The 21,393-nt window shown below is 45.9% G+C and overlaps 1 long non-coding RNA gene across 1 annotated transcript; it reads right to left on the bottom strand.

Annotated features, from left to right (window-relative positions):
- Positions 1-13,500: 13,500 nt before the first annotated feature.
- Positions 13,501-20,976, bottom strand: LOC109309566. The gene is made up of 3 exons (XR_002100969.1): positions 20,673-20,976; positions 13,855-13,946; positions 13,501-13,639 (listed from the first exon to the last, which is right to left on the bottom strand). It is a non-coding gene; the product is annotated as an uncharacterized LOC109309566 (long non-coding RNA).
- Between the last annotated feature and the right edge of the window lie 417 nt (positions 20,977-21,393).

The raw sequence follows: 21,393 nt of genomic DNA, 5'->3' as shown, positions 1-21,393 counted from the left end.
TCTGCAAAAACTACTTCACAGTTAGGACAGCTAGGAGCTGGAACCAACTTCCAAGGGAAGTGGTGCTGGCTCCTACCCTGGGGATCTTTAAGAAGAGGCTTGATGCCTACCTGGCTGGACTCATTTGAGTCCAGTTTTTTTTTTTTTCTCTCGCCCAGGTGGGGGGTCGGACTACAAGGTCCCTTCCAACCCTACTTCTATGACATATAGACACACCCAAGAGAGCTAAGTTCTTACCCTAGCTCAGCCACTGATGCCCTGTGTGAGTTTGGACAAAGTCACCAAATTTTGTATTTCCAGCGGTAAAATTTCCTTCTTTACCTCATGGGGCATTCTAAACCTAGAAACCAGGAATGTTTATGGGAAAGGAGACAGGCAATCATATGCAGCTTTAACAGCCTGGACCTTGTTACACTTTACACTGTGACCTGCACAAATGTTGATGGGTGGAGGTGTTAGTGCGAGGTCCAGTATGAAGCAGCCACACTTTAGGCCAGCAGAGACCTGGAGGACTGAAAAGTAAGAATCCTCCTCCCACATTCTGGGGTTCCCCCCTGCCTGCCCAGCCACCACTAAAAATACCCAGAGAGCAGCAGCAGCTGCAGCTGGGCAGGTTAACCCTTCCCTGCATGCTCCTTGGGACAGACAGTGCAGGTACAAGCTGCTGGGGACATGGAGGAGGGGGGAGGGGCAGTGAGCCCAACCCAGGCCAGCAGGAAGGGGCAGGTGAAGGGTTTGCACTGAAGTGTAGCTTAGAGTGGCTACACCTTCATGTAACATGAACCAAGTAACCTGGATCAGATAATCCTGCCCTGGAGTGGCATAACCTTGAGCCACCTAACAAGGGCTTAAAACTAGTCTCAGGTGTTAATGTACAGACAAATCCAGGGGTTAAGAGCTCCAGCAGCTGCCCAAAATTACAGTGCAACAAGGCCTCCTGATGCAAGAGTCCTAACATTTTCTCACACCCAATGTAACCCAGAATAAGAGATGCAACTTGCTTCAAAAGGCAGAATGAAGAAAAAAAAATATTTCCAGGCACCTCTACACATGCAATTAATGTGCCTGAATTTTCTGCACAGAAAGTTCAGGCTCATTAAAGCACTCCCTGATGCACGTCTACACATGTGCCCCCATAAGACACAAACCGACCCCTACAGGAACAATCCAATCCAGGGCTGCTCCTGCCCTACTCTGCCCTCCTGCAGCAGCCAGAGGGAGCTCCAGGCTGGCACAGGGGTTTAGCCCTGAGCTCCAGAGGACAGGGGGGAGCTGTCCCAGCTGAACGGAGGAGACTGTCTTGGTCCTAAGAGAGGGATAAGGAGTGGGGAAGCTGTCCTGGCTGGGTGGGCAAGTGCCTCCCAGCCACATAGATATCAGGGCAGGTCCCAATCTCCACGTGCCTGGTAGGCAACTGCCCAGCAGAACCAGAACAGTTCTCCCCACCCCCTCTGGCCCCTGCTGCCTAGGCTGACCAGCAGCAATTTGCTTCCAGTCAGCATCTACGTGGACAGTACAGCACGTTAGTTAGTGCGCTGTTTTTCTAGTATCTATATCTACAAGTACTAGAAAATGGCGCGTTAGACTAATATACTGTGCAGTAATTGCTGCACGCATGTAGACAGTGATGCTTTACTCTGCATTAGATTAGTCTAAAGTGCAGTAAAGCATCTCATATAGATGCACCCTCCTTGCAGTAAGTAACTGAGCAGCAGCAGCTAGGGATTCCAGTTTGCTCCATGTTCTTCTGCTCTCTATTTACTGCATGCAGAGTAATTAATGTGTAACAAGGCCCTTGCACATTTATTTTAGGCAGCTCCTAGAGCTCTTAACCCCTAGATTGTCCACACATTACCACCTGAAACTAGTTTTAAATACTCTTTAGGCAACTTATAGTTCTGCCACTGCAGGGCAGGTATATCTCTGCTCCATGTTACCCATCTCGTGTTCCATTAATGTGTGGCCACTCCCCACAGATAAGCCACTCAGATTGCAATCCTCCAGCATCCCAGGATGCAGTGTCCCCTCTCCCATCCTCCTGTTTTATGTGAAGAAACGTTCCACATTTCTTCACATTTCTTCTGAACTCTGCTGCCTGGGGGGCTACCAAGCCAACTGCTTCTCCTGCCCCTTGGGGTGTGAACTTTCCACTCCCAGGGTGCAAACAAGCTGCAAACCACTTGCCAGCTAGCCCGGTTGCAGGGCTGGGATGGAACCAGGAGTGGGGTCTGGAGGGTGCAGGGGAGAAAAAGATTGGGTTCCCATGCACTGAAGCCTCCTTCCCAGAGAGGACCTCCCTGAAATGCCCCTCCTCTCACTACTCCCACCTCCCAGCCACCCTGGGAAGCATGACTGGCCTGCTCCCAACCCAATCCCAAATTCCAATTTATTAAAATATAAGACCTTCTTTAATTCATTTCTTCTTTGTTTACTTTTTTTTTTAAATTATGCTTTTTATTTTATCCTTCAATGGCTGACATTCCTCATTTTACCACCCTTCCCACACAGCAATTTCCTTTCTACCTCCCATTTCATTACCCACCCCCTATCCCATTAACTCTCCACTTCCCAGCTTCATGTTCCTGCACCACCCTCTGCAATCTCTCTCCCCGCACCCTCCCACCTAGAGCAGGAATAGAAACCTGTCCTGGCTCACCAGCCTTTTAGTGGCAACTCAAAGCTGTAGCTGCTAGTCAGGCCCCCCTCTCACCAGCCCTCTAGTAGCAAGTCACAGCTGTGCAGGTGGGAGACAGCCAGAGAAGGGTTTTAGCCTTTAGGTGCAACTGCTCCAAACTCATACTAGCACTAATACTGATCACCATTTGATGCAGCTCAGTGTGCAACGTGTAACAAGGCCCTTATATTGTTAGAGTGCTCTGGAGATAAATAGATTGGACAGAGTAATACCAAAAGTTCCCTGCGGGGAACTGAAATCCATCATTTAGCTCCACAGGGCAACAATCCCAGCTCTATAAATAGAGAGGTGAATTCAGCAGGATCCACTAGAACAGTGGTCTCCAAACTTTTTTGATCGCACACCCTTATCAGTAAAAAAATTTTGAGCACACACCCCCAATATATGTATATTTATATAAACAGAAATAGAAATAGAAGTTCTAATATTTTCTTCCCGCACCCCAATGGATCGTCTTGCACACCCCCTGGGGTGCGTGCACCCCATTTTGGAGACCACTGCACCAGAATACCCCAAAGGGGCAGGATTTGTCCCAAAGAGAATAACTCTTAGTACACTGTGCTTCAGTGGGATACCTACAGCCTCCCCTCACACCCATACCCTTTGCACAGTGGAAGGGTGAGGCCCTTCTTCTAACCATAGCACAAACAATGTTACTGTTTTAATACAAAGGGAACAATGGCACAAGCTGGCCTATTTCTTCACAACTTGCTTCAGGCTTGGGGGAGGGAATGGGGGGTGGGAGGAAACCAGACTTTTGTTCATTTTGCTTCCAGCAAAATTTTCAATTCTCAGGCCCCAGAACATGGATCAGAGAAATGACAAAGTCACCCAGAGTGCTCCTATTGAATAGCTGTTTCAGTGGCTGCTGCTCATTCACTGGATAAAAAGGACGCTGGGTTAGACAATTACTGGGATTTTTTCAGATAGATATTCTGAAATCTGTGAGCATGTCTCAGATCTGATAGTTTACTGAATGTGCCTAAAGGCAGTTTTCTCTTAACTCCATCAGTCAAACTAGCAGGGGTATTTTAATTCTTTTTTTTATACCGTTAAAGACATCTGAGTAAATGATTTCATGGGTTAGAATTATTTCAATGATTCTGAAAATTTGTCCTAGCACCTGTCAGTATGTAAATGCTTATTGAAACATAGGTGCAAAGAAAAAAAAATAGAATTATCTCTGGAAGAAACCTTCCAGCTTCACAAAGGAGAAAGGAGTGCCCACTCCCAATAACTTTCAGAGAGAATTAGACACCTACCTGCCCTTTGTGCCTTTGAAACATCTCTCCTCTCCCTTGCTAAAAACACTGTTTCTCAGTCTCCATACATCTCTCCACTTGGTTTCAACACCTGGTCTCAGGGAGTGGAATTACAGAAATATCAAATCGCCGCAAGGGCATGAAGAGAGATCCAAGGCATAAGAAACAAACAGCCAATGGCATGCTTCTCTTTATAATGATGTTTCTAGGAGCTGACTGAATGACAGCTGAAACCCAGCAAAAGAAACTCAGAAAAAAGCCAGGGGCTAAATCAGTGCAATTTTAGAGATTCTCATTGAACTATGCCAATTTATGCTAGTAAAGATCTGGCCCCAGATGCATATATATTATATATTTTACCCACAAATGGAATGTTTGTACACACATATTACCAAGCATGCCTGGCTTTCTGTTGCTTGACCTCAGGGGGAGCTACAAGGGCTCCCTGCTCCTGAAAAAAAAAAAGGCTAGTTATTTACATGCTAGTTGGGGATAGTCCTGCTTTGAGCAGGGGGTTGGACTAGATGACCTCCTAAGGTCCCTTCCAACCCTAACTTTCTATGAATCTATGCTGACTGTGAACTAAGATGCCAGCTTCATGCTTCCCAGTTTGGAAAACCTGGCTTTTGTGCAATGTAAGGGGGCATACATCAGAGTAACAGGGGAAAAAGGAGGCTCAAATATCATAGAACATTCCTTGACATTTCCTACAGGAATATGAACCAGGTTCCCAATGGAAACCTCACTGCTTGTTATTTGACCCTAGTCAGGATAAAATGGTGGAGAACATACACTAGTGATGGGGTGAAATTCATCCTGAGGGATGAATGCAAAACACAGCACACATTGAAATCCCCCACCTTTGATGAGGTGGAGACCACAGACACCCAGACCTCTGTACATTCTACCTGGAACAAAGTGGATCTCTTCACCTGCTGCATACAGGGGAACCAGTTTGATGGGGGAGGAAGGCTATATCATCCCATACTTCATGATATCCAGTGCCCCCCCAAAATGATGTGAAGGAGCTGGCCTTACAGCTGGGGTAGCAGCCATGAGGGATTTGCATCCCAGGGTGGGGAGAAGATCTTGCCTTCTCCACACTTCACCTGCATAAAGCCAGCTTATATGAGCATTATGCAAGTCCAGTAAATTTTTCATCCGTGTGCTGAGAAGAGAATGAAGTAGAAGACAGAGCCAAACCCTCAGCTGATATAAACAGGGGTAACTCCACCAAAAATCAATGGACCAATGCTGATCAATTTCAGTTAGACATCTCCAGTTTCCATTCTGTGATACTAGATGGCAGCCATTACACCCATCACAACTTCAGTCAACAGTCCAGGAGATGTCTAACCCCAGATCTGCAGTGCCCTGTAAAGAAAGGGTGGCACTAAACCCCTTTTGTTTTGCTCCACCATAGATTTCATAGACATTAGGGGCTGGAAGGGACCTTGCAAGATCATCAAATCCAGCCCCCCTGCCATAGGCAGGAAGTCTGCAGGGATCAAATGATCCCACCAAGATAAGCATCCAAATGCTTTCTAAATGAATCCAGAGTAGGTGCTTGCACCACCTTTGGGGCGAGTCTGTTCCAGACCCTGGACACTCAGATTGTAAATAATTTTTCCTTATGTCCAGTCTAAACCGGCCTTTCAGAAGTTTGTGGCTGTTAGTGCCTTGGGGTGCCCTGGTAAACAGATGTTCTTCCAGATCCTGGTGCACCCCCTTATATACTTATAGACTGCCACCAAGTCCCCCCAAGCCTTCTCTTCTCCAGGCTGAAGAGTCCCATTTCCCTCAGCCTCTCCTCATAAGGCTTGCTTTCTTGGCCTTTAATCATGTGGGTGGCTCTCCTTTGAACTCTCTCAAGCTTATTCACATCCCTTCTGAAGTGGGGGGCCCAAAACTGGAAGCAGTACTGCAGCTGCAGCCTCACTAAGGTTGATTAAAGCAGACTGGGGTCAGGACAGCAACCTCATTTGGACTACAAGTCCTAGGCAGTCAAGGAAACTGGAGACTTGCTCTATCAAAATACTGTTACCCCACTAAAATGATTTATAAAGATAATGAATAGCCCAGATGACAAAGAATATTTCAGAGGCATGGTGAGCTCCAAGCTCACTGCCTGGTAAACACAGGCTCCTGCCAGAGCCCTATGTGAGCTCTGAGCTCACCAGATTATTAAAGTGGGGTCTGGCCAGAACCACTACTTGTGTGGCTCCAGAGCCTAAGAGGTTAGTGTTGGTACTGTTTGCCTTTTCCCTCCCTTCCCCTTCCCACAGAATTTAGCAGCAGGGAAAAGGAGGGGTGAGCAGCAGCAACACTCATATGCTGGGCTCCAGAGCTGTGCAACAGCAGGAGCTCCAGCCAGACACCATGCTGAGAGCTCATACGCAGCACAGCCAAATGGGGGTATGACAGTGCTGCCTCCCTCGTACTGGATCTGCCCCTGCACAAGAGCAAGTGACAATACAGTGTGAATGTATGTTGCATGATGGCTTCTGGAGGACTAAACCTGGATCAAAGAACATGGGCCTTTACTGGCAAGAGTAAGGTACCACGGCTGTCAGCTCAAAAGCAATAGCCAAATCCTAAATCCACCATGGGGCACCATAGTTTACAAAGGCACTGAGAAGTCAGGACCAGGAAGGGGAATGAGAACTCCAGAATACTCAGTGTAAAGCCACTGCTGACAGGATACAAATGGATGTCCCACCCTCAGCAGAGAGAGTGGGAAAGCCTGGACAACTACTGCAGTGATTTAATTGTGAATCCCTGCTCAAGGATGGAAAGGTCTTGAACCTGCAAGCCAAGGTCAAGAGTGGGTCATAGTATAATTAATAAATGATACTGCAGAGCAGAAGAATATATAGAGAAAATGAAAGAAAATGGTTAGATTGGAAGGCACAGGGGAGGATACTTGGCCTGGCTACAAAAAATGGAAAGCTATGGAGGCACAAATTTGGAAGAGACAGGGATTTCCCAGAGTTCCACAGCCCAGGGGTGTGATGAAGCGCTGTGGAAATGTCTCCTAGATACAAAGGATCCATTGCAAAACACTCAAACGTTAGGGAAAAGGGTTTCCACATGCCAAATTCTGTTCCCCCACCTTAGTCCAAAAGCACTTTCACTGATTTCATTACACCATGTGGACAGAGGGACTCCTATGTTAAAGAATAACCTCCCACATGGGACCCCTTTGCTCTGTTAAGTTCCTCAAACAGTATATTCCAGGTCTGTCAGAGAACCGGAGGACCAAGGTCTCTAGAGATTCACTATACCTCCACATAGACTCCTCATAGACTTATTTCAACTCTTAGTGGTTTTTAAAAAAGTGCGTTTTTGTATGCAAGACACTTTGAAGAATGTTCCTAAATCCCCACATCAATTAGGAGAGCATTTTATTGCTGTTGGAGAGGCAGCTGCACAGGCAAGCCCCTTGCAATAATACAGACCCTTAACAAAGCAAATTGGCCCAGATTTTCAAAATATATTTAGATGACGATCTGTGTCCTCAGGTGCCTAAATACCTTTAAAAATCTGTCCCCCTCCCCCCCCAAATTTCACTAGCAGCCTCACCTTAGCACAGTTCTACCCCTAAAAATAAATAAATAAAAATACCCTGAAAAATGGCATTGCCTTGTCTCTGAAAAGATTTTCATAGCCAAGAAAATAATTTCTACAATAGAAAAGAGTTCAGGGGATCAGACATCTTAGGGACAGAATTTTGTGTAAATTCTGGAGTAGAGCCAGGGATTTGCTCTTCCTCGCTGCTATCTTACCAAAGGTAATTCAAGCTCAGTGCCAAGGTGGCCCCTTCCCTTCCTGTGTGTCCCTGCACCAACAACAAAGTACCAGAGCCAAAGTAGGTTTGCAGTGACATTGGTGCCACCCTGATTTTAGTTCCCTTCTCTACCTCACACCTCCCAGAGGAACCCAAGTGATCAGACGCAGCAAGCAGTTCTGTTGACAACACTCACAAAGTACCTGCTCTCAGCTGAAGTGGCTGTGCTTGTCTAAGAAATGAAAAACGGGCATTTTTGCCCCTAAAGATTTGATCCAGTGCATACTTAAAGCATTTGAGTAATCACACTGAAGCTGGATTTTCCCAGTCATCCAACGCTATACCCTTTGCCATCAATGATGAAACGTATGGTGTAAAAAGGACCCTTCCTGAATATCTGCCCCTGGATGTCCTCCACTTTGTGTCCCTGCCGGCTGAGAGCTCCCGGTTGTCAAAGTCATTTCAGTCCTTGTACAAATGTATGAGATGCTTGCTTTGGACTGATTGGGAAGGCTTTCCAATTTCAAAAGTCTGCTCATTCAGGCATCTTTCTGCCATGAAAGAATTCTTCCTTATTACAAGGTCATTTCAACCTTAAATCTCTCACTGCAGTTGGGTTTTGAGATCCAGACCCGCTATTTTAAGGTACACATATGCACACACATTGTTATACCGCAGAAGACAGAATCCCCCTTTTTTCCACAGGGTTTTGTGTTTAATAATAGCTTCGTGGGAGATAATCCAATCTTTTTTTTTTTTTTTTTTTAATTAGGATGTACTCTGTATTCCCTTCCTGCTGCCTCTGACAAAGCCCCTCCCTCAAATTAATCAAGAAATATCTTTGAGAAATAGGAAACAATTAAAATACAATTCCTGTCAGGGTGAATAAATCTAAGTGACAGTGAAATTAGTTGTTCAGCATTATCACTATCAAAGCTGAACTTCACTTTACATGTAAAACATGTCTGATAAGCACTATTACATAAATTAAACCACAGATTTTTTTTTAAAAGCGCATATAATAAGAATGCTCTGGCTGTCCAGTAGCTCTTTAACAGGGTGTCTGCTATCAACCAGTTATTATGATAAGTAGAAGGGAGCATAATCCAGAGGTAATTGGATTTGCTAAATCCAGCTCAAGTTTGGCTTTGGTTCTGGCACCTGTAACAAAGGGGGCAGCTGCTCTGGACTCCAATCAGATGAGTACTATTAAGATCATTAGCACAAGCCATCAGAAGCTGTGTAAGGATAATGACAGCTGCAGGATGCAGGATTTTTGTTTTGGTTGGGAGGACTTATTTTAAAGTAACTTTGAACTTTCCCCAGATGTGTATCCCAAAAAGTACTACTCAGCTTCTTTCTAGATTATGAGGTCTAATCATCTTAATACCAGCTAGGGAATTTCACCCAGTCATTCCTGCATCAAGCCAAGTCATTTTTAGTTGAACTAGAGCATATCTATTTTTTTAAGAAGCATTTTGATTGAAAAATGACAGGTGACAGCAGAACCCTCCTACCTCTACCGGGTAAACAGTTTGAACAGTTCATTCTCTTGCTATTAAAAATCTGCCACTTATTTTTAGCTTTGAACTTATCTGGCTTCAACCTTCCAGCCACTGGGTCTTGTTATAACTGTCTCCTGGAGTGAGGAGCCCTTTCCTAGAAAAAAAAATGCAGGCACATTTAAACCATGATCAAATCACCTTTCAGTCTTCCCTTTGCTAAACTAAACAGACTGAGCTGTGAAAGTTTCCACTAGAAAAAACTCTTTCCAGTCCTTGAATGATTCATTATGAAGAGTGGACATCAAAGCTGAGACAGTATTCCTGTGATACTTTCACTGAGGCTGCATATAGAGCTCAGGCCACTGACCCTCTTATCTTAAGGCAGATGGTCTTATTTCTATAGCAGAAACCCTTTGGTAATGTATTTTGTACAGGCAGTCTCCTTCCCATATGCACAGGCCCAATTTTCCACTGCTTTGCACCCTGTGTTTTGAAAACTGAATGTACATTGCTCCTGCATCAAAGATGCAAGAGATGGAAGTGAATCAGGTCTATAGCACTGGACTGATTTCAGCCTTTTTGTGTCGGCTGGGTTCAAACAACTAGGGGCTCCTCTTGGAATGAACAACTCCACCATCTTGAGGTAGAAACATAGGAAATACCTTCAATGACCAATACCTGCCCCCTCCTAAACACTGGAACTGCATACAAAACAGAAAACTAACGAGAGGAAAAGGAACATAGCATGAATTTGAGAAAATGCATCCAACAAATCAAGTGGATGCTTATGCAAAGAGAGAGTAAACACCTGTCCCCACAGTATCTTGGACAGTGATTTTTTACTTCAGTTTCTCTGTCTCCTTGTTGCAAAAATGTTGCGGTTCGTTTCTCGGGAGGCGAAGAACTCTCAGACACACACTATTAGCAATACAAAAGGTATATTTGCAAATAGGGTCAGAGTGAAGACAAAAGACCACACTCTGCCCGTGAGGAAAACTCTCAGCTGGGTTTTATCCCTTCCCTCCTGGGCACGTGTGCAGAAGCAGGAACTCCTACAACTCATTTCCGGTTCATACAAACATATATGAAATGACGTCATGTCATCCATTGCATGTGCATTATAATTAACTACTTAAGTATGCGGGGCGGATAGGCATATATGCATTAGCTAATTACGCATGCTTAGAAAGCTCTCCAGGTTACCAAAAGTTCAAAACCCCACCTTTCCCAAGGACACAGTCAATTAAATCACAGCCTTTGTAGTTTACAAGAGTAGAGGCAGAGGAGTTTGAAGGTATGTGTGATTTAGTGTTACAGAGAGATAGTAAATTAGCGAGATGTCCTTGGTGGTGTTTCTTCTTATCAGGTACGAGATACAAACTGTGCAGCTTTAACGACACTCTATTCATTATGCATTTCTAATAATTTTTCTAACATCCTCATGTGAATATTCAGTGTGCAAAGGTTTCCATGATTTCTCACTCCACCCCCACCGCCTCTTGCCTTCTGGTGATAGCACTCCCAGTTTGTCGTCTGCACCTAGCAAAGTCCCAGTGCCATGGACTGCATGCAAGCAGGTCTGTCTCCAGACTCTCACCAGGAGTGCTGCCTCACTTCCACAAGAAATGCCTCATTGCCGTTGACTTCAGCCACAACTCCGTTTCTCACCATGCCGCTGCCTCTAGATGCGGTGCCATCTCTGCACCACTATTTTAAGCCTGTGTTGCCTATAATGCCTGTGTTGCTGTAGTTCGGTCTGCCCATACATCACAACCACCACCTCACTACTGTAAGGGAGTGAGTGCCTCATTACTGTTTCTACTGCATCACCCACAGCCCTGAGGCTCTGCCATCTCAGCCAGCTGTAAGCAGCTTCAGTTATAGGGACTTCTGGACAGCGAAGACTCTCCATAGTCTCTTTGGCTGCACAACCCTAGTAAGGGACCATATAAGAAAAGGTTTGAAACAAGGCATTTCAACAGAGTCCTCATCTCCCTGTTCTTGTGTAATCCCTGCTGTCCTCCTTGGCTTCCATCTCACTACTCTGTAATTCAAAATGAAGGTACAGGTTAGGGTAACCACTCAACAGCATATTAAACCTAGATTTGCTGCCTGTTAGTCAAACAACACAGATGAGAAAAATCCCATTACCCCTCCCTCCAAGATTTATGCATTTTAACCAAAACAGCCAAAATTGTTCACCCTGGTGCCAGCCACGCAAATAAGATCTGGTCATTCTGTAGCTTCCTCTAGTTCACTGGCAGAGCTCATCATCTCTAGAGCAGGGGTAGGCAGCCCCCAGCACAGGTGCTAGCGTGTGGAACATGGAGACATTTTGCTTGGCGTATGCACCTTAGGGTGGACAGAGGGAAAGAGGCTGAGGCTATGATGCCACAACAAGGAGTAGGCCTCTTGTGGCTGCCCTGCCATCCACCCCTGGCACACCTACTTCTTACAAACTGAGGTTGCAGATGTTTTTGGCACTCTGCCCAAAAACAGTGCTGACCCTTGGTCTAGAGAGCTCAATCACAGAGTTGAAATTAAAAAACAAGAGACCCTATAACCCAGTGGAGCGGGCCCTGGGCTGGGACTCAGGAAATGTGAGCCCTGTTGCTAATTCTGCTGGTCACCTTGGGCAAGGCTCTTCATTCCCCATTTCCCCTCCCCACCATTGCGCATCAGACCATAACCTGAATGTCTCTGTACATTTGTACATCCCCTCCTATAACACCGCCCAGAGTTTCTTTGCCACCATAAACAAATAACAACACATGGATAAAGAATTCAGCTGGTCCATGACACCAGGGAACTCATTAGCATGAGGCAAGGATTGTGTGGCATTTGCCATGCTGGCAGGGCAGACTCTAACAGCATGCTTCATGTGTTTTGAATTTTATAATCTACAGAAAGCAGAATTCTCAAAGAATTAGAAAAGCAGGACATTCTGAAGGCTCCAGTGTGCTTTTATTTTTGGCGACTCAGGAGATGACTTCCTTTCACTCTATATGCTCCATCTATCTTCCCTGCTTTGTGTATGCTATTCAGATAGGCAGGAGACTGGTACTGGAAAAAAGAGATGAAATAAAAACAAAAGCAAAGTTTAAATACAGGATTGTTTATGGGCTAAGATCATGTGTAGTCCCTGCTCTTATCTTGGCATCTTGAAAGCTCAGGACAAGCTTAGTGGCTTCTTAACCTGGTGGGGGAAATACTATGCACCTGTGTCCATGAAGGCAGTTTTCCTGAACTGCATCACAGGAATACTGCTCTTCTGGTATGGTTCAGTACATGCCAAGGTGTAGCAGCTTTAAGCCCAGTTTATGGAAATGGGAGTCTCCTCCCTTGCTTGCTCTGAGGGCCTTATGGCTCTAAGGGAAAGCAAAACTTCGGAGCATCTGAACCCCAAGCCTCTGGGCTACAGCTTGCAAATAGGATGCTCGCCATAGGATTTGGAAACATCTGAAGCCTGAGGTGTGGGTGGAGGAAGTTTGCCAGTAGCAGAGACACTTATAGTTCTAGACTCTTGGATTTGGAATTAGTTTTGGCTAATTTAGCCTTGGATACAACTTTAAAAAAATACAGGATACAAAAGGCTCCTTTCAGTACAAAGCAGTACATCATTCGGGTTACCAGCTTTGATGGCCTCTTTTAAAATAATGCTTTTGAATATTTTCCCTCAAAGAACGGCTGAAAACTTGGGACCCTTTCCTAACTTGAGGTGAGGATTTGAGTGAAGCCATGAATAAGACCTGTGAACGAGACTGCAAGATACATAACTATTATCATCCATATCACAGCATGGCTCAGATGCTCCAGGTGAGATTGGGGCACCACTGTAACAAGTGTTGTGCCAACACATGATGAGAGAGATTCTCTGCACTGAAGAGCTTGCAGTCTAAATGGGCAAGACAGGCAAAAATGCAGGAAAGGGAACTGAATGTAGAGCAGTGAAATGACCCAACCAAGCTCCCACAACATTGGGGGGGGGGGTGTTAACCACAGCCTTTGTAAAGGCTCAGACAGAGAACAATATTGAAATAGGCTCCAGAAATGGTACATCCTGGACAGATCTGGTTACTCCACATCAAAGGACTCAGCAGAAGCATATAGGCTTAGAACAGGGCACTGGGAATGATTAGGGACATGACAGGGATAGAAACCCTCTGGCCTCATGGCACAGGTCTTTGAGTAATGGGAGCTAAGAAGTAAATTTCCCTGGGTACAGCTGATTAAAACACTGCCTACTGTAGGGTTTTCTCAACTCTCTTCTGAAGTGGGAGGTAGGTAAACTGTATGTCTAATTCATTCTCATGTCCTGAATGTAGAACCTGTCTCAAAGTGCCTGGTACCTCTGTTCAGCTTCATTTCTCCCTTCCAGAATGAGGGTGAACTGAGAATAAAGAAGGAAAGAGTACTCATCAGTTTATATGCAGACTATGTAACCCTTTCCATGTTGGGGTAATGTCTGCCGTAAAATGGACCCCAGCATTCCTCTCCTAAACAACGGCTACAGTCTTCCTATACTGCTTGACAATCTTTTTTCCCTTGCCCCTTACCAACTGACCAGAACTGATAATAGGCAAGGTTGCCATGTCCCACACACACCTGTTTCAAATAAGAACCGACTGTGTGATTTCTTAGAACTCAGATCTGCAGCTGTTTTGCCATCAATCTTGGGAGGGATTCCAGGAATCTTACTGTGTAGAGAGGTAAGGTGACATGGAGCAAGTCCTTAATGCAAAGCAGCTTTGTTTTGGGTATCATTTTTCATACATATGTTTTGCTGAAAACCTGCACTATGTTGAGTAACACAGCTGCCAACTTCAGCAGTGAACAATAATGGACAGCAAGAGGAATTGAGAGATGGGGAAAGGAACACTTGCAGAAATTTGGAATCAAAGAAGCAAATGAACTGATGAGGGGTGAGGCTGAATGAAGAGAACAGTGCCCTTCCCATGGCTTTGAGCCCTGGTTCTGCCACAGTTGGGTGATCTTAGTCAATCATTTTCTATTTCCTTCTCTGCCTTTATCTGAGATACTGTGACTAGTATGTGTAATTACTGGACCAGATAAGTGATGGCATGAAACTGCTTGATTTGGCTACTTGGGGTCTTGCCCTGCTTAACAAAATTATTAGGGAGAAAGAGACAGATTTATGCATGCTGCTTAGCATCAGGGCTTAGGAGATCTGGCTTCAATCCCCTGAATTTGCTCTGATTTTGTTGTACCTGGGGTGTGGACAAACCCTTGCTCGCCTTAAACTAACTACAGTAGCTTGGCTACCAAAAGCAGTTTGACTGGAGCTCAGCCCGAGCTGCAAAACCCACCAAAGAAAATGCATAAATACTCCAGAGGTTAGCTCATGCTGATCTCTATACTGTCACTGCTTGGAGGCTACCAGTACCTGAGCTATGGAAGGCATTTCTACCCTGCCATCACTGCAGCATGCCCATGACCTTTGATCCCCAACAAACTGCCTACACTGAGATTTTCAAGCATAAACTCTTAAGTTAGGCTGTTAAATCCTCTTTTAGGCAACCCAAAAGACTCACTCTTCAAACGTGCAGAGCACCCAGCAGTGACTGTTCGGAAAATGGTTGTCTGCAACCATGAAGAACTGGACTCAATGGCCTATGAGGCACCTTCCAGTCCTACAGTTAGTGGAAGATCCTAAACATTTGGCTCCTTTGACTGATCAGGTTGTCTCTTAGCCTCAGCTTCATACCTCTGAAATGGCAGCATCATCCTTCACCTGTTTTCGCTATTTAGAGCAGGGGTAAGCAAAGTCCGGCTGGTAGGCTAGATCCAGCTGCCAGTGGACTCCATTTGCCAACAGACCCTGCCTGCACAGCTGGGAAGAGTTTCTATAGAGACCCCAGCAGCAGCCACTCTGTGATAGCATGAGGCTGCAGTTTCTATGGAAACAGGCCCCAGCAGTGCTGGCAGGCAGCAGCAGCACCAGCCTCTTCCTGGTGGGGGATTGTGCTGTGGGCAGGAGTGGGGCAGGCTCAACTGCCTCTGCCTGTGGAAGGCAGGCAGCAGCAGCGGAGGTGGTGCTGCTGGGAGGGGTGGCAATGGCCCTCCCAAACCTCACCTGCTGGCAGAGTGTGGAGCTGCTCCAGAGCCAGGCTGGCATCTTGCAGCGGGGGCCACATGGTCCAAAACCAGGGCAGAGCCACTATCTGCAGCCTGCACACCCCAGGCAGGGGCACGCAGGCAGCAGATTGCAGCTCTGCCCCAGCTCCAGACCACACTGTTACCACTACAAGGAGCCAGGGCAGAGCCATGATCCACTGCCTACACATCCCTGCCTGGGGTGTGCAAGCTGCAGACAACTGCTCTGCCCTGGGTCTGGACCATGCTGTCAATACCGAAACATCTCAGCCAAGCTCCAAAGCATCTCTATGTCCTGCCACGGACCTGCCAGTACTGCTAGGGCTGGTCTCTATGGAAACCCCAGCCTCACACTATCACAAGGCCACTGCTGCTGGGGTCTCCATGGAAACTGGCCCCACCCACACAGGTAGGGGCTGCTAGGAAATGAAGTCTGGCTGCTAGCCAGATTGATCATTTTGCCCACCCCTGATTTAAAGCTTCCCTTCCTTGCACCAGCAAGGTCACACAAACTGCATACCTAGGGTAACTGGGGTGAGAGCAAACTCTGCAAAACAAATGCAGGGCACCTAGAGGAACTGCATCAGAAGGGTGCATGGATTAGGAGTCGATAAACTGTTACAACCGAGTTACTGCTGCATCCTCACTACATTGCCAACTTGATTGTCAGAAGCCTTCAATCTTCAACCCACCCTCCTAAACACAGACAGGTCACCTTGCTTAAGTTTAAAGCTCTAGTTTACTCAAGTTAGTGGTTTGCATGTGTGGATGGGAGTCAGGGTACAGGGAATCTCAAGTTAGCCATGCATTATACCTCAACCTAGCAATACAATGAGGCCAGCCCTTCGACCAGTCATTCTGAAGGCACCCCTCATTAGATTCAAGGAACCCCTTGGAAAATGTCAGATCTTAGTTTTCAATTGCTTTTCTGACTACAGAAAAAAAAAAGAGAAAGTATTCTGTTTCAAAGAACTCAGAGAGACCATAACAGGTCATAATGTTTTTGACAGTGGGGAACCCTATTAAGTTTATCTTGTGAATCATGTCCACACACAATGTCATGGTACCCTGGTTGAGAATCACCACTTTGGACTGCCTCTTCCAAGCAGGGATGCCCTCTTAACTCTTTGTCTGTGCAACAGCTGGTACAAGTGGGGCCTGTTGTTCTGTAATACAACTACAAACAGTGGCTAACAATGGATGATGTAAAGTCAAAAGAGCAGCTTCTATTCTTGCCCTTCTAGCCCCAAGTGTAGCAGGCAGAGCTATCATACCATATCTGGTCCATGAACCTTCCCCCTCAAAAATATATATAAATACTATTTCAGTGTATGAAATTTCAGCTTTTCATGGCAAAGACATTCTTCTGTATTCACTCCCACAATTATGCCTTTGAATTGTACTTTTCCCCATTGTTAATAATTTTGACATTTTCTTTATATAGCTCTTTGAGGTTGTATTTAAAAATAAAAATAGTTGAACCATAATTCTTAAATAAGAACACAGACCATCTGTACCTATGTATAAAGCATTATAGTTGGAAAAGCATCAGTGATGAAATCTTGCACACACACAATTCATGCTTGAAGTATATTATTTAGAGGGAACAGAATTTTGTAAAAGGGATCAGCAACCAGCCACTCCCAATGAAGACAAAGCCAGGCCCAGAGAGGAGCTGAATTCTCCTGGCACTGCCAGCACAGTGGTAGGTGCTAAGAGTGGAGCACAGATGCATTGCTGTGCCTGTATCATAGAAGGGCAGGCTGTTGCACATAACATCACCAGTTCCAGTAATAGCTGCTGCTTCAGCTATGGAACAAATTGTTCCAAACCCTCTGTGATTAATAAAACAATGCGCCAAAATGATAAATATACTCTGTAAGTCCATGCACCACACCGATAACAGAAAACATCCCCTGCTGATAATATGCACTGAACTCAAGGAGAACAGAGTTGGGTTGCTTTAAAGAAAAGAAAAAAAAAGTTTCTCTTGTTTCAACCACTAACTTAGGGCACATCCTAGGGAAGCCAAGTGGGCATAGATTCTTCATCGCTTTTAGCCTTTATTGGGTAGTGGTGTTAGGGTAACTATATGGATTTGGGGCGTTGGGGTAACGATATGGATTTTGGGGAGTGTGGGATGTGCAGCTGAATAAAAGTTTTTTTCTGTGTCTCAGCAAAAGCCACTGGTCACAAGGCTGGATGATATATTAAAAGCAATTAACTTCACTAATGCTTAAGTAAGCAGATTCTTAACAAAAGGATAGGGTGCAAAGTCCATGATGTGTTGGGTAAAAATAGGATGCAGCCCACCAGCTATCGTCAGGAGACAAAGCAGAAATATGGCCTTGGAAATGGTGCTGAATTCAGCAAGAAAACTACAAAGAATCAGTGAAAAACCACAAGTGACTGGAAGAAGATAAAGGCCAAAGTTTTATGCATGCACTTTTAGCAGAGAGGCATGTAAATGAATTAAATGCATATGCAATACCATGCTAAGGAACCAAGAAGTAAACAGAGGCGGAGCTTGAGATGGGAGGAGAAATGGGTGGAATCGAAGGAGGGACATAGGCGGGGTGAATATTAATAAATATGAACCAAGGTGTATAAATGTTGGAAAGAACTATTGTTCAGGGCTGCTCCCCTGGTTTCATGGGCTGTGTGTCTGAGGGAGTGTGACAGGAGTATCACTATCAGAGCTTTTCCGGGGTGGCTCCGCCCCCCTGTAATGGGCCAACCGCCTGCTTACTTTCCTGCCATGCCTTGATCTTACTTGATTAGAATCAGTGGGAGGCTGCCCATTTTTCCACACCCCGGTGACAGGGGGTGCTACCTGCGGCTCCTTTTCCTCCTCTACACCGCAGCCCAAGCCTCGCAGATGGAGTTGATGTGGTTTGACCTGGGCCCTGTTATGTTCTGGCCCTCCTCTTTACTCCCAGGGCTCCTCACTGCCCCCTTTCTCACGCCCTGGGGCTCCTTGCTGCCCACCCCTTGCTCTGGGATTAGGGCCACTGCACCCCACAAATGCTGCACCCTCTCAGGCGCCAGCAACCTCCACGCTACTGGGGAGTCCCTATGAGGCCTCTTCCAACCCCTGACAGCCTCACCCGGTCCTCCGGTCAAAACAGTAAACATAAAACAAAGCCCCCAGGCTACAACATAAAACTAGACCATCCGGTCAAACAAAATCTACCCCCTCCTAGAGAGTGAGGGAGCGGGGGGGAAAAGGAGGGCTCCCCAACCCCAGCAACGACCAGGGGATGCTCTCACTACCAGAGTCCTCCCCTCTGTCTGTCAGAGCGGAGTCCCTACTCCCACGGCTGCTGGAGAGGGACTGCCCTCCTGGCCTCCTACCTGGGCTTAAGAAGGGATAAGCCCTGCCTCTTCCTGTCAGCTGGTTTTACCAGTTGCCCTGGCAACCAACACCTGTGCAGCCCTGGTGACTGGCAGCCGAGCCTCCCCCTTTCTGCCACTAGGGGTCTCCCCAGTGCAGTCTCCGCTCTCAGGCAGAGGGCACCTGAGTGCACCGCGGCAGGGAGCTTACCCAAAGCTGTCTCAATTCTGAATAAAGCTGTTGCGAGCAATGTGTGCTGGTGTTTCCTCCCTGCTTGCTCTAGCTAATGAGTACCAGGATCCATGAGCAATTGGACCGTCATCTCCCTAATCATTGGGTGCTGCATGGAGTCAGGGTCTAACAGGTAGGACTTGGGCCCCTCCTAGGAAACCCGAGGTCATCCTGCATCGCTTTTAGCTTTTATTGGGTAGGGCCATAAAAGGACTTGGGTCCCTAACATGGGACTTAGAAAGAACTAAAGAGCCTCAGTCCAAAATTACCACCTTGAAAAGCACAGCTTAGCTGCCATCTAAAATGGAGAGGGTCCTAAACACCACAGCTGTCATTTAAATGGGGAGGGCCCTAAACTCCACAGGCATCTCCACTTTCAACCTTACTTGCCCCAGTTCTGCTTTGTCTATGCTCAGAAGTGCCTCAGTCTTGGCAGGGTTGGACAGCCGCATTCTGACACCTTGTTAGGACCTAGAAAGGATGTAATGTGGTGCTCCACTTTTAAATGACAGCTCAGTGGTTAGAAAAGGGAAAAGGGGGAGTGCCAGTTGTCTCCTGCTGAAGATTGGAAAATAATTCCAGATTAATTGGAGGAGTAAAGAGAAAAAAAAGAACAAGACTAGGTAGCCTAGTGGTTATGATGCACACCTGAGAAAGGAGGTGCTAGATTTAGCATATATTTGCTCTGTACGCAGTGAATGATCACAAACAGGAGAAATTTTCTGGCTTGAAAGCATTTGTGCATTAAGGATAGAATATGGATTATTAGTATACCATCTGATATCACATGAAGCCTCTCAAATCTGAAATTAGTGAAACTCAGTAAGAACTGGCATAGAAACCGAAGCCCTTCCAGGGTTTTTTCAAGGATACTGTTCATTGTTTGACTTTGGAAAGCTCTTGGTTAGATCTCTGAGCCTCCTCAATGGAGGCCTCCATTCCATCATTCTCCAGCTTCACAGTGAACATGGCAAAACAGCAAATGTTCAACAGTGAGCCCTAACTACAGTCTGGAGTTACAGTCTGCTTGAGGGCCTGTTTTAGTATGTTGGTATCTATGGCTGAGTCCTAAGGCTCACACAACATAAATGATGATGATAGGTCTTCTCTGTCTCTATTAGCTTCATTTACTACCTGCTCTGTACCATACAGATCGCTAAGATAATAAACATGCTGCACTCTTTGGGGAACTTGGCATTTGTGGACATTATCTCCAACCTTCAGTCACTAGGGAATATGCCTGCTATGGATTTCTGCTACCCTGAAAATTACCTAATGTTTAACTTTCAAGCAATGCTACAGAACAACCTCCTTTCCTCCCCTCTCCCTTCTTTCAATGGAAAAGCCTGGGACAGAAATTATTTAGAAATGAAAAGGAAAGGTTCCTGCAATGGTGGTCCTTGAGTGCTAAAGTCTGAGGAAGGCTCCAGTTAACAGCCTTGTGGGGAAACATCAGAATCATCTGAACCTGTTTTTGTTTGAGCGACAACTATTCTTTGGGACATCCATAAGAGCGTGGAGGGGACACATTTAGTTTGCAAGTAAGGCATTGGTTCTTGTCCTCAAGGCCTGATCCCCTGACATTTAACATGAGAGCCAGAGTTACTGCTCTGCTGCACATGTCTCCATGGAGGGTGGGTGTTATAGGAGGGAAGAGACAGATGTGAACTATCCTGGTCCAGACAAGTCTGCATTACATAGGGATTCAAGAGGCCTGAATCCTCTTCCCAGCTTTACCACTGACCTGCCATGTGACCTTGGACAGACACTTCAGCTCTGTGCGCTTGTTTTCCACCTTCACCTCTCACCTATTTAGTCCAAAAATCAATTTGGGGGGCAGGAGATCTCTCTTACAATATGGTACCAAGCACAATGGGACTCTGATCTTGACTGAAGCCACCTGGTACAGCTGTAATAAAAGCAGCAGGAGCTGCATCTGACTCAAGGAACAAGTTTTCTCTTTGCTTGCAAGCAATTCTCCCTCAGCAGAGGAATCTCATTAGGCCACCCACTATGCAATCTTTCGCTAAGCACTGTTAATTGCCTATAATTGACATCAGCCACCTGTTCATTGAGCACAGCTATGGGCATTTAACTCCCTGGCACCAGTGTTTTCCTGTCTGTCCGTTTCTGCCAAAAGCAGTTTCCCTGAAAGCCTTGACTGCCAGCATTTGGAAATCGAAGGAAGCTCATGACGACACACAGTTTGGATTCTTCATTATCCCAGAGGACACCAGAATGGAAAGATGTCACTTGGCTCTGGCCAAGAGCATAGGTCTGGCAGACTTTGTCAATGAGACAACCAGAAAAGCCAAGCAAAGGGAGCTACAGGACAGATCCTTTGTGTGCTCCTGAATATGGAGATATAATGGGTGGATTTTCATAAGGGTTCATGCTGTTCACACGCCAGAAATTTAGTTGCAGGCAGAAATGGAAACATAGCAGGGAAATAAGTGCACTCCCAT

The sequence above is a fragment of the Crocodylus porosus genome, unplaced genomic scaffold, assembly GCF_001723895.1.
Source record: "Crocodylus porosus isolate Cpor-Errol unplaced genomic scaffold, CroPor_comp1, whole genome shotgun sequence".
Lineage (NCBI taxonomy): Eukaryota > Metazoa > Chordata > Crocodylia > Crocodylidae > Crocodylus > Crocodylus porosus.
This window is presented reverse-complemented; position numbering and strand designations above follow the sequence as displayed.